Below are 13,053 nucleotides of genomic sequence, written 5' to 3' on the forward strand. Positions count from 1 at the left end.
ACCAAGTTGTGGAATGCTCTTCCTAATCGGGTTGTTGAATCAGTAGAACTTCAAAAGTTCAAAGTTGGAGCAAATGCTTTTTTGTTAACCAGGCGGACATGAGTCTTTTTATAGTTTATTTATGACATATTTGTTTTGACGTTGTTACTTTTTTTTTAGAATGAATTATTGTTAATTTGTTCTCTTCATTTATTTATTTCCTTATTTCCTTTCCTCACTGGGTTAGTTTTCCCTGTTGGAGCCCCTGGGCTTATAGCATCTTGCTTTTCCAACTAGGGTTGTAGCTTGGATAGTAATAATATTAATAATAATCTTCCGAGATTTGTAATCAGAACAGTCGATAAAGATGGATGACAGATTTTTTTTTTTTTCATTTCTGGAATAAAGTTTAATAGATGTTAGTTTAGTGTTAAATATATTTGTTATAAACGATTTTATTTTTATTTTTGTATGCACGTGTTAATTTAAAGTCTTATAAGTTCTATTTACTATAGTCACTTAATATTTTGCAAAGTTCAAAAGTAGTCACTAGACGTACTATAAAGTAGATTTGATTTTTATATGATATATATATATATATATATATATATATATATATATATATATATATATATATATATATATATATTTATTTATTACAATTCAATCCCTTCACTTCCCAATATTTCCATACTTCAACTAGCATACCTTAGTTCCTGCTGCCTTTTTCTCCATTTCATTATATCATATAGGCTACTGTTCTCGTCTCATCTCTACCTATATTTTCCTGTTGGGGCCCTTGGACTTATAGCATCCTGCTTTTCCAACTATGCTTGTAACTTAGCAAGTAATAATGATAATATTGAACATTTGTCTTGCTTGCAAGTTCCATATTCTGTTATTCTTTTAATAGTTTCTTCTTTCAATATCTTCTCAACAGTTATTCCCACCATCATGATCTTGAACGTCATCTATCCTTGATCGGTGTGATACGAGTCAAAATTTTTTTTTTTTATGTTTCTACATTAATCTCGGTGTTTTTAATTTTCCTCATAACTAATACACCCCACTTGCCTTTGTGGTGACCACAGTCTTTTTATTGCTTTCTTTGAACTTTTCTAAGCTATTTTATTTTTTTTAGATTTATTCCTGTCATAAACTATCCGGGGTTTTTTTTATCGTTTCCTACATGATATAATTCTGTCATTAGCTTTACTTATCATCAGGTTGTTCTCTACCAAATGTTTTCCAATTAGTCTTGTTTGGTTTTCAGGATCATAATGTTATTCTTCCTCAACCAGGTGTGTATCCTCTGCTAATCGAATGCTATCAAGTAGCCATTCCTTAAATCTATCCTTTCTTCATCATCTAACCCCCTGCGCTCTATGGTTGATTGTACTATCTTTTTCCCTTTCTCAACTTGTTTTATCTAAAAGTCTTATCATGAATAATCTCTGATGTATATTAATACATTTGCCTTTTTTGTTTTACGATTTTGCACTTTCTCCACATCAGCACACCCACGGATGCCGATGCTCACCTCCTCAAATTGTGCTCAGAAGTTTTCTCTCCAGAACTTCTTCAAATCCCCACAGATCTTGCAAAACAGAGTCCAATCCTTGTCCACCATCTCCAACTGTTTTATGCAGCACAAAATCCATGAGTAGGATGAACAATATAGGCGACAATTTTATAACACTTAACACTACAAAAAGTGATTTTTTTATCTTTATCTCTTCACTAAAAGTTTTGTTAATTGACTCTCCCTCTTCATTCACTTCTCCCATACTGTGTCCCCTGCGAATCCTGCTAATATTTCCCAATAACATCCATTATATCCATTTCCATCATTTTCTGCGACTAATCTTTTTTTTGGCAATTCTTTTGATATATCAATTTAATCCATCTCTCCTTAATCAATTTTTTAGCTTCGGTACATCCTACTTGTGGTGCATTTTCCCACTTTATATTCAAAACGTTACCTTGGCAGCTCAATTTTATTTCTCGTTCTGTAGTTTTTTTCCTTTCCACCTTCAGTGCCATTTCCTCCATGTCCTTGGTAAGGAAAACACTTGTTGTTCTTATTCCTCTTATATCGGTCCCAATTATACCATATACAGGTATCCACTACCAGTGTCCTTTGCCATGTCTTGTCTCTTGTCCACTTAGGATATCAACTTCCTTCTCTATTATATTTACGATAATCCTGTCTACATTCAAGAGTTCTAATACCTTGGCTATTTCTTTCAGGTTGGTCAAGCTCATATACATAATTTTGTCATATATATTTTTATAGCTGGATGACTGTCCAGCCACAAACCCTCAGCATTTACCTAGGTTTACAGGTTAGGACTAGCTTTTGCAAGAACTACAAATATACCTGTTCCTCTTTGCTCAATGCATTTCCTATAGCCGTAGTTACTTTATCATAAAGAAAAACCCTGTTCATGCCGCTGACAAGAAGCGAAATTTCTATCTATTAGTTCTAGTAGGTTTTCTCTTTCCTGTAGCACCTTCTCCAAAACTTTCACAATCTGCTCAAGCTGTTTCATTCCTGAGTTTTAGCCTACTGCCTCTGCTTTTTACCTAAATGTCAGGTTCTATAGTCTTTCTGAAAGGATTAAAAAGTGTTTGTCAGTGCGGAGATGAATATACTCTCTCTCTCTCTCTCTCTCTCTCTCTCTCTCTCTCTCTCTCTCTCTCTCTCTCTCTCTCTCTCTCATATCCTCTCTCCAATTATTGACTATCAAAGCAGCATTGGCTAGACAGTACAATCATTTCCATGATAGCCTCTTTATTATTTACTATAAATTCAGTCTTTTGTTTAACTTTCCACTCTGGCTGTTGATAACTCTCTCTGGGATTCTTTGTGATTCTTGCAAAATGGTATATATATCTACCAAACTGTATCTCTAGCTAGAATCATAAAATCAAACCATGTAAGATCCTGCAAGTTCATTTAGTACTCTCTTTCCTACCAGGATACCCTCAGACTGTGTCCTTTCTGTCATTGCTCCTGATAACCTTTCACATAGGTTCTTGGTTTTCCTCTTCTGATCAATATACCGTGAACACTTGCATCGTATTCCTTCTTCAAGTCGTTTTGATATTTAGTACTCTTTAAATATTGTTCATCAAAGGAAACAGAAATATCTAATCTCAAAGACTTGTCCCTCTCTTCCTATACATAGGCTTCTGATACATTTCTGACAATGAAAATGTAATGTTTTTGGGAACTTTGGCATCTCGTGTGACCCTATCTGGTGAATAATATACGGGACATAGTTCAAGAGTTCATCCCCATTACTTTCTCACAGTATACATATACAGAATTTATTTCCACACTAGACTTGTAGATTTTATTTTTTCCTAGACTAAAAGGTTTTGATCAGTGTCAGTGGTTTTCAGTAATCTCTTCAATCCACGGTTCCAATGTTAAAACCTTTATTAAGAGGATGCTGCCAAGCTGGTAACACTAGGTTGTCTGTACAGTATATAGTAGCTCCAAGGTAACTTCCTTTCTGCACTCTTATGTAGCTTAGTTTATCACATTGTTAAATGGCTCGGAGATGAACTTAACAGACTGAAACACTTATCCCTAATTCTTCTGATACATGTGTCATTATTTTCACTCTAGATCTTGTGTTATGATGCAGTAACTTGACTAGCTTGATGCCTTGCCCTGACCACCTCTTGACTTCATATCTAGGTATATTCTGTCAAATGCCCTGCAAAGTTTTGCAATTATGTTGTACAATCTGGTGTTCCTTTATTCAAGGTACTGGACTTTTGCAGTATAGAGTAATATAGTTACTTTATTAAGACTGACTGTTTTAATACCCATTGGAAGTAGGTAAATAGATAATGCCAGTTCTTCCAAATATCCTCAGCCATTTCTTAAACTGCTGCTGATAATTTTATTCACAGTGAACTCAAGCAGTCTTATTTCTTTGATTATTTCATATGGGACTCTTATCTCCCCTTCTTTTATGCTGTTAACATAATCCTTATCCTGATCCTCTGGTGTCTACAATTTTTTTGTTCTGGTTTCATTTGGCTTTTTGATGACCTACTTTTAGCAATTGTTTGTTTTGGCATGATTCAGTCGCAAGCTCTCCTTATTAGGTGGTCTTCTACCAAATGTCTTTCCTCTTTTGTCTTTGCAATTTTTCCCTTCATTCGTTTCTCTCGTATTGTGTCCTCATTGAATCCTGATATTTTAATTAATACTGTACATCCAGTGCACCGATTTAATTCAACTCCAGTGACAGTACTCATTAATCTAATTCTTTTAAAAATAAATATCATCCATATCTCTCCACTTTTATCTTAATTTAGGGTTTCTTGGCAATATTCTTTTCATTTCATAAATAACTTGTGGATTTCACTTCTCATTTTGTTAATGTGTTATTAACTTGACTCGACTATTTCATATATATGTCCTTTATACTAACTTGTTCCAGCACCATTTCTAATATTACTTCATTTTCAGTTCCTCTTCCTTAGCAATTTCCTGTTTGTTGATATTGTATTCTATTTCTCCTTATATTTTACTATAGTCTTTGTAATGTAACTTGATTCAAGATTCTTTATGGTGTATATTGTAATTATTCCTTCTTCAACCTCTTCCCTTGTCATGCCAAAGTCTAATGCAGTACTGTTTCAATTTCTTCATATTTCCTATCTCGTTTTATCTACGTAAATACCTACCATTAATATTCAAAATGCTTATGTTACATAATATTCTACCTGGTTTTAACATTAATTCTTTGACTATGTAATGGTTCTATTTTGCTACTAAAATTCACAAACTAATATACGATTTTGAAATTTATTTCAGAATTCTTTATAACTTTCACTATTTACCACCACACTTTTTCCGTTTCTTGTACTTAACATTTAGATTTGGCTTAAGGACTTATTTTATCTTTCCAATTTTCATCTCCAATGTTATTTTCTTTCAATCTCATGTTTACATATGTTTAGAACTTTTGTTCTTCATTATCTATGCTTTTGAAATATTTAGATTTGAATAATCTATGCACCCCAATTAATGTCTTGCAAATAAGTTTTCTACTTGCTATTTAAAAAAAAAAAAAAAACTTTTTGCTTGCTGTATTTATTTCCACTCTGTTTCTCTTCACTCTTTTGTCTATATTTACTTCCTATTCTTGTGTTGTTAGTTTCTTCTATAACCACATCAGTGGTGCTTAAACCCCTTCTCCTTTGCTTCCAAAGGACCATCTTTTTATTTCTTAATAGTACTTTCTGCTATTATGTATTATCCTTTCACTCTTTTATTCATGCTTCAGTGTTCTCTTATTATATCTCCAAGATCCCTATTTAAAAGAAATAGTTATTCTTCAGACACAATTTCTGACACACTAATTTGTAGATGCACCTCACGCTTGTTTTCCAGATTAGCAGGGAGTGCTTTTTTGATAATTTACATTCGAGTCAGTATTGCTTTTTTGGTCCTGTAAACTAAGAGTTACATCCTTTATTTGACAGATTAGATTTCCTGTTATTCTTTTGTTATTCCTTTTGTTTCAACCCTTTTTTTCCAGGTCTGCCATACCTTCAACTCTTGATATATATTCTAGCCCTTCATTTTTCATATCTTTCAATTCTTTTGATTTTCTATAGTGTATTATCACTCATCTCATAATACCCCATTTGATATACCCTAACTCTATTCATGTTTGCTATCATTGAAAAAGAATTGTAGCCGTTTTTAGACACTTTGTGCAGAACCACTATGATCTGACAATGTTAGCTGTTTAGTGATTAATAGGTAGGTTCCTTTAGTAAAGCTGTTTCAGTATATGCAGTTTCATTGGATGCTGGTCATGTGCATCATCAATGTGCTTACTCTACCATGTTTTTTTCCAGTTGCTTATATCTGTTTCCTTCTGCCTTCTCACTGAGGATCTGTGTTGAATCCCGCCATTTTGTCTTCCACTTCCTCTTTCTGTCAGGACTTGAAGGTTTTCTTATTCTCCGATATGTAGTTTACAAACACTTAACCTTGATACTCCTTGTGTGTCAGTTTTACATATTTTTCTTCTTCCTTTTTCTATCCAAGATCTGGCCATCTACCACCACTGAGTCATCCACCTCCCTCTTCTAAATTTTCACCTCTTACAGCATACATGTCTAGTATAAATTTTTTTTTATTCTTGTACATAGTACTGTGCTACCCTCTTCCCCTTTAATGCAACATATCCAGAAAGCCACTCTTATAGCTATATTTTTACTTGGATATAGTCACCGCTATTATCATTTTATAGAAAATCTATCCTCTCCTATTCATTCCACTTTTATAGTTTTTACAAATACTGTAACTACATGATTTACTTCTCCATGCTTCTGGTAGGACTTTATGTGCATATAGCAATCTGAAGGATATCTCTTCCAGCACAGTTGTGCAGCTTACTACATTGTACTATGAGAACAAAGAACACTTGCCTACATTTTGATAGACCCTCTAACATATATATCAATCATTCTGATACAATTTCACTATCTCCACTAACTCAGCAATATTTGTCTTGGGATTGTGACACATCGTCTGTCAAAGTTTGGTGTAATTTTTCTTAAACTAGGGTCTCTATAGAATATATTTTGCTTGGTCAGGCTCCTGGAAATTTTGCAGGGACTTCTACGCATGGGCAGTTTTGAGGGGACCCACAAACTCATTTTGCTAAACTTCTATAAGAATCAGGATTTATGGTATTCCATGAAATTACGATTTGTAATCATGGAAGTTTAAGTTTTTATGCTGATGATAAATGAAAGTTAAAAGAATATCCATTAACTTACATATCAGCAAGTACGATACTTGCAAAAGACCATATATACAATGTGAATGTAAAATTAGATTTTGTAAATATTATTGTAAAATTTGTAATGTATTATTGTACTTAGCATTTACTAGTGCATCATGCTACATAATTTGTAAATCTTTTGATAGGATATATTTACACTGCTGATTGGGTATATGTACTGTATGACTTTATTTTTCTCTTAATACTTTGACAATAATAAGGAAATGTGCAAATACCGTGTCATATAACAACCAAGAGGTTTGTGTTATGTATAAACATTTTTTTGTTAGAAATATTAATATATGACATAGAGATTTGTAAGTTTTCAACTTTGATTTTTTATAAATGTTGATATTTTGCTCTAGCAAAACAGAAGAAATCTATTGAGACAGTTAGTAAGAACTACTAAGTTGAATTTTCATGCAGATATCTATACGGATATAATAAATATCCCTTCAGTCTTGCCAGTCCTTAGTTGTTTCAGTGTCAGGTGGCACTGAACAATCATTGCTTGAATGGCAGACACAAACATTTCCAACAGAAAAATCCAAGCAACTACTAAGTCTTCCAGCAGAAAATGCTTTTCTAAGATAGAAATAAGAAACAGATAGAATAGTGTGCCTGAGTGTACCCAGAGCCAGCATATTAAACGTTCTGCTGTTGCAACAACCATAAGTAAGTCATCACTCATAGCAAACCAAAAGTTTTTTACTTTACATCATATGGCTAGTCCCTGCAAAAACAATAAAAACTGGAATACTGACGCCAGTTTACACGAGCAAAATATAACTCGACTCCCCGTAAGGTTCATGAGCATAAAAGAAATAAAATGTACTGGGAATTATGTCTTAAGCATGAATGCTCCTTTTCTTGGGTGTTACTGTCAAGGGACAGCAACAAATTGCCCAAAGACAATATACTTGAACGTTGAATCTGGCTAATATTTATAAGCACTGACTTTTTTATACAAGAAATATCCATAAGAAATCTGTATTGAAATAAAATTTAGCAGTTCTCACTAATTGTATCAATATTTTTTGTTGGGGTTACTAAAGTGAAATATTAAAATTTCTATACAACTACAAATCTCTCTTACCATATGATCTACTGTAAGCTGTAATATTTTATTATCATCGTCTTGTTATCAAGATGATAAAGTCTTATACATAAAATAACAAATATGCAATGACCAGCATTCTAGCAATTATATCAAATTTTTTTATGGGGTATCTCTATAAAATCAATGCTTAATAAATCTCTAGATTGCTATATGACACAATATGTAGTGTATATTTATTTTCATTATCATGCTAATAAAAGAACAATAAATTCTCAAATATCAAATCAATTCTCGGAAAATATTCATTCTAAAAATGTAAGAAGTATGTAGCATGAGGCACTAGGAAATGCTATATTAAAAATCAAACAAAAATATTAAACTAATACATTTTTTAAATTGAATTATATCCACCTGTTAATGTGGTATTTTGCAAGTATCATGAATATCCCTTAAAAGTTAATTTTTCTAGCTTTCATTTAGTATTATCATAACAGCTTAAACTGTCATGAGTACACATTATAATTTCATGAAAAACAATGAGAGGGACATTTTTTACAGCAGCAAAATTGTCCAAAATTAGCTCATGGGTCACCTTGAAACTACCCCTGCATAGAAGCATGGTCAATAATAAGTAAAAAAAAAAAAACATTCTATAGTTATAAAGACTCTAGTTATGAAAAAGACAGCAAACTTTGAGAGCCCAAAGTGTCCATTGAACCCCAAAATGGGATATTGGCTCCCCAGGTATATGTATATTTTGACTTTTAAATTTTTAGTTTCCATGTTTTTTACTCTTTTGGAATTTTTCTTATCTTTCTATCCAAAACCTGATCTTTAAGTATCACAGGGTCATCCACCTGCTTCCCCATTAGCTCCTTTCAGTAGATTTATGGTTTGAAAAAATTTCCTTATCTGTTAACACTTGGTATATCAACTTAAGCTGATTCCTCCACACCATTAATATATTATTAACTAGATAGCCGCTTCCATGACTATACTATTAGCCTTCCATTCAGTAAGCACTAGTATTGTTTTATACATTTATGTATCCTCTCCTATTAATTCCCCTTTTCTAATTCTTACTTATTCTTACTTGCTTTTCCTTTCACAATCCTGTTAATAAAACGTTGTGTGCGTATAACAATGTGAAGAACATCTTGTCCAGCATACTTTTGTAACTTTCAATATTGTTATGATAGCAAAGCACGGTCTTTTATCTACCCCTATGTAGACCCTAACATATATATCAAATTCTTATGATACACTTGTCTATCTACTCTCTCACTTAGTAATGTTCGTCTAGATATTCTGTCACTTGATTTTCAAATTCTCAATTATATGATAAAATGATTTCCTCATGCAAGGTGTTTTATCTTATAATTTACATCATAGGATGTTGTATTTTTAATATTTCTACTGGATCACATCAATACCCATCCTTAATTTGCTCTCTTCACCTTGCATATTTGCTTATCCTGTCAACTCTCTGCACTTAGACCTCACCATATCAGATAAAGTGAGCTCTCACTTCATGTTAGACCAGTTGAATAATGTCTTAAAACTCACAACGTTTCATTTTACCTTTCACCTCTTAGAACTAAAGCGAGTGAAATTACAATCCTACCTCTACAAAAACAGTTTAAGGGAAAACATAAATGGAGAATTCAATCATGGGGCCACTCTGGGCACGTTTTATTCGATATGATGCCTTCATTAAGATACGTCAGACACTCAATTAAGTTATCCTTTTGATTCCTGCATCTTTTCATTTTCTTGGCAATCTTGTATTATATTTGAGTTTTAAGGTTTATTTCTGTAAAAATTTTAATCTATTAACTTTATTTCTTGTACATCTATCCGTAACACTTTTGTACTATCTTTATAAGGTTTCCATATTTGGCATCGAATGGTGCCCTGTAGGCATTGCTAAAAGGTCTTTGCAACATCCAATTTACTTTACGTCCCTCCTCCTTACTATCTTCTATCAAATGTTACTACTATGCGCAACTTAGCTTACCCCTGAATGGCCTTACGAGCCAAAGTGCTTGTCCATATAACACAAATTTCATGAATTTCCAACTACCTCTTGCACCAGCCTTTTCTTATCTGGTGTTAGGAGATTGGGTTAATGTTATTTTCCTTTGGGTTACTTTTATATTCTTTGTTTTTATCTCGGCAAAATGTACGTTTTTATCTCGTGTACAAACTTGGGACTTATTCCTCTTCTGCAACTACTATTTAATAATCCTTACACAATACGGTGATTTTGCTTTATTCTACATTTCGGGAAGAAATTGATCCCTCTAAATTGTCTAACGTTCTTGTTCCTTCTTTTTTCTCAATTTATGCTATTGTGGTTATCTTCCATTGGCTGCTAGTTCTACCCTTTCTTGTGTGTCTCCCAAGTTTCTCATCCCATTCCTGCCTGGTGTCCTGACCAGACATATGTTCAAGTTTCAGATTCTCCACTTGACAGTTTAGATTTCCTGCTGTACTTTCATATGATTTGTTACTCTATCCGTTGATTATTCTTGACATTTAGTTTACTATTTACAATTTTTTATGTCCTTCACTTTGTTTCAAATATTTTTCCTAGTTTATTATAACATTATCACCCAGTTTTATGATTCCCATTCAACTTCCAAATAAATCTTTAATTCTCTGTTGCTCATCACTTTTTCTAATTCACTTTAAAATACAACTCTGGACCCCTTTTTCAAAAAAATTCTTACACACGAACAGACTTCCCTTCTTCCTAAGCTGCAATATGTCCCTATCCAGTTACATGTATTATCACACTTGACATTTTTACTGAATATACCAGTTCACCAGTATAGATATCTGACGTAGCTCCATGAAATCTTTGCAATTGTATCTATCAGCATATCATCTTAAAATTTATTTGTAACATTGTAATTATTTTACAACACTTTTCTTTCAATGCTTACATTTTTTGCCTATCCAAACTTCCTACATCACCATTCTCTTTGCTTACATTCGCCTACATAGCCATCTTATATTCACAGCCCATCTCAATATTGATGATATGAAAGTTCCCATCAGCAACCAAATTGTAATGAACACCATTCACTGGGCTACTTTTCCCTGTTGGAGCCCTTGGGCTTATAGCATCCTGCTTTTCCAGCTAGGATTGTAGCTTAGCAAGTTGTAATAATAATGATAAATAATGCAGAACGTACTTATTTTCACATTGTCAACACGATACACTGCAGTTTTTAACATTCAATAATACACACAATTGAATTACACTCTTGTACAATCAACACAAATCACTTGAAATTGCTTTAATCTAGATGTTGCTCTCAATTCTTTATGGCACTTCTCCACACGCATCAATATGATTTTTTTATGTTCTCTTTCAAAATTCTCCCATTACTTCTTTTTTTTCGATTAATTTGCAAGTAGCTCGTCACTGTTCAACTTGCTTTCGAACATCAATTCACCTCCTTTACTGCATGCTGACTATTATTCTCATTGCTGAGTTGAATCTGTTCAACTTCTACATATTTTTGTGATTTCAAATATTTTTTGTTCTTCATAAAATACTATTAGTTAATGAGATACTCTATCTAAGCTTCAAACTCACTCGTTCTGCTAATATTCCTCTGACTGAGACATTTATTATTAATCTTAGTAACTTTTCTTGCAAGCTTTCCTTTACTGGTTTTCCTGATTGAGGTGATAAATATCAAGAACACCTTTATTACCTTCTCTCAAAGACACTTTTAATCTCTAGTAGAAATGATTGACATCTAAAAAGACCTGACCTTCTATCATATCACGGTCTTTCGTCTCCCTTTATCCTCATCTGCTTTAACTCATTTTAGAATCCTTAGCATCTACTGAATTCATTGATACCCATTACTCACAGCATCCATTTAGTATCTTTCCTATCTCCCTTTTCCTTTGCTTCCTTTCCAGTCACGATTTGTTTTGCTTATGTTGAGTACCATCCCTCTCCTTATTTTACTTCAACATTTCTTTGTTTCTTTTTATGTTTCATTCCAAGGTCAGTAACATTTCATCCCTTTTCTTCTATTTCCACATTCACATCTCACACATTCTTATTCACACTGTTATTCAATACTGTACTTTGTCCCAGCCTTTTCATAATCTACAATTATGTGGTACTCCACTTTTTCATTAATAAGCTCTTGGTAAAAACTGCCTTTTCTTTGCATTAATTTGCTTGAGGTCTAAATACAGAATTGAACAAAGATACTAAAGTACCTATTTTTATTAACTGAACCATGTACGTTCACAGACACTCAGTTATTACAGCCCTGCAGATTATATCAATACATACACTATATACCAAAGCACATAAATGGCATGATTAGGTCCCATAGAATATTACACCAACCCTTCCATTCAATCTTATTTCATCTTCTATTGTAATCTTTGCTTGACATTTATCCAGAATTTTAGTATTGTCACTTCTAAATATTCCTAAATTAGTCCCATTTTATCCATTGTCATATTTAAACAAGCCTCAAAGGATATTTGTTCTTTCAGTGCTAACAAACAAATACGATATACATTATAAACCCTTTTTTCACCAACTTGTCATTCTGTTCTTCCACAACGGATCATTCATTCACCATCTCTCACACTCTTATTCCTCACACTTCTATAATTATCCTCATTTCTGCTTTTATCTCATTTCAACCAAAATCAGCCTTTCATGTCCCCAGTAACTTGACTCTTAACACATTTATTTATTTCATATATATATATATATATATATATATATATATATATATATATATATATATATAGTAGTTATTACTGTTTTTTTTCTTCTGTGACACATTCTGACAATTAGGCTAACTCTTTTAAAGTAAATTGCCTTTCAGTATATGATACTTCAAACCTCTCTTGCATCTTACTGAAATTCAATCCTACCTTTCTGTCACTTCTCTTAGACCTCTATCTCCTATGGCTTATCCATTTTACTCAGTCATGGAATCCATTAAAAACCTTACAGGAATATCAGTAACCCACAAAGTTTACCACAATATAGACGCCTTTCATTCTTGGATTTCATTAGTAATATTTCATACAATTTTATATAAAACCTTGTAGTATATTATAGAACTGTTCTTTTTATACCTCAGAACTACTATCACTGAACATTCACCTAGGATTACACAAACATCAAAATGA

This window comes from Palaemon carinicauda, unplaced genomic scaffold, assembly GCF_036898095.1.
Source record: "Palaemon carinicauda isolate YSFRI2023 unplaced genomic scaffold, ASM3689809v2 scaffold1112, whole genome shotgun sequence".
Taxonomy (NCBI): Eukaryota; Metazoa; Arthropoda; class Malacostraca; order Decapoda; family Palaemonidae; genus Palaemon; species Palaemon carinicauda.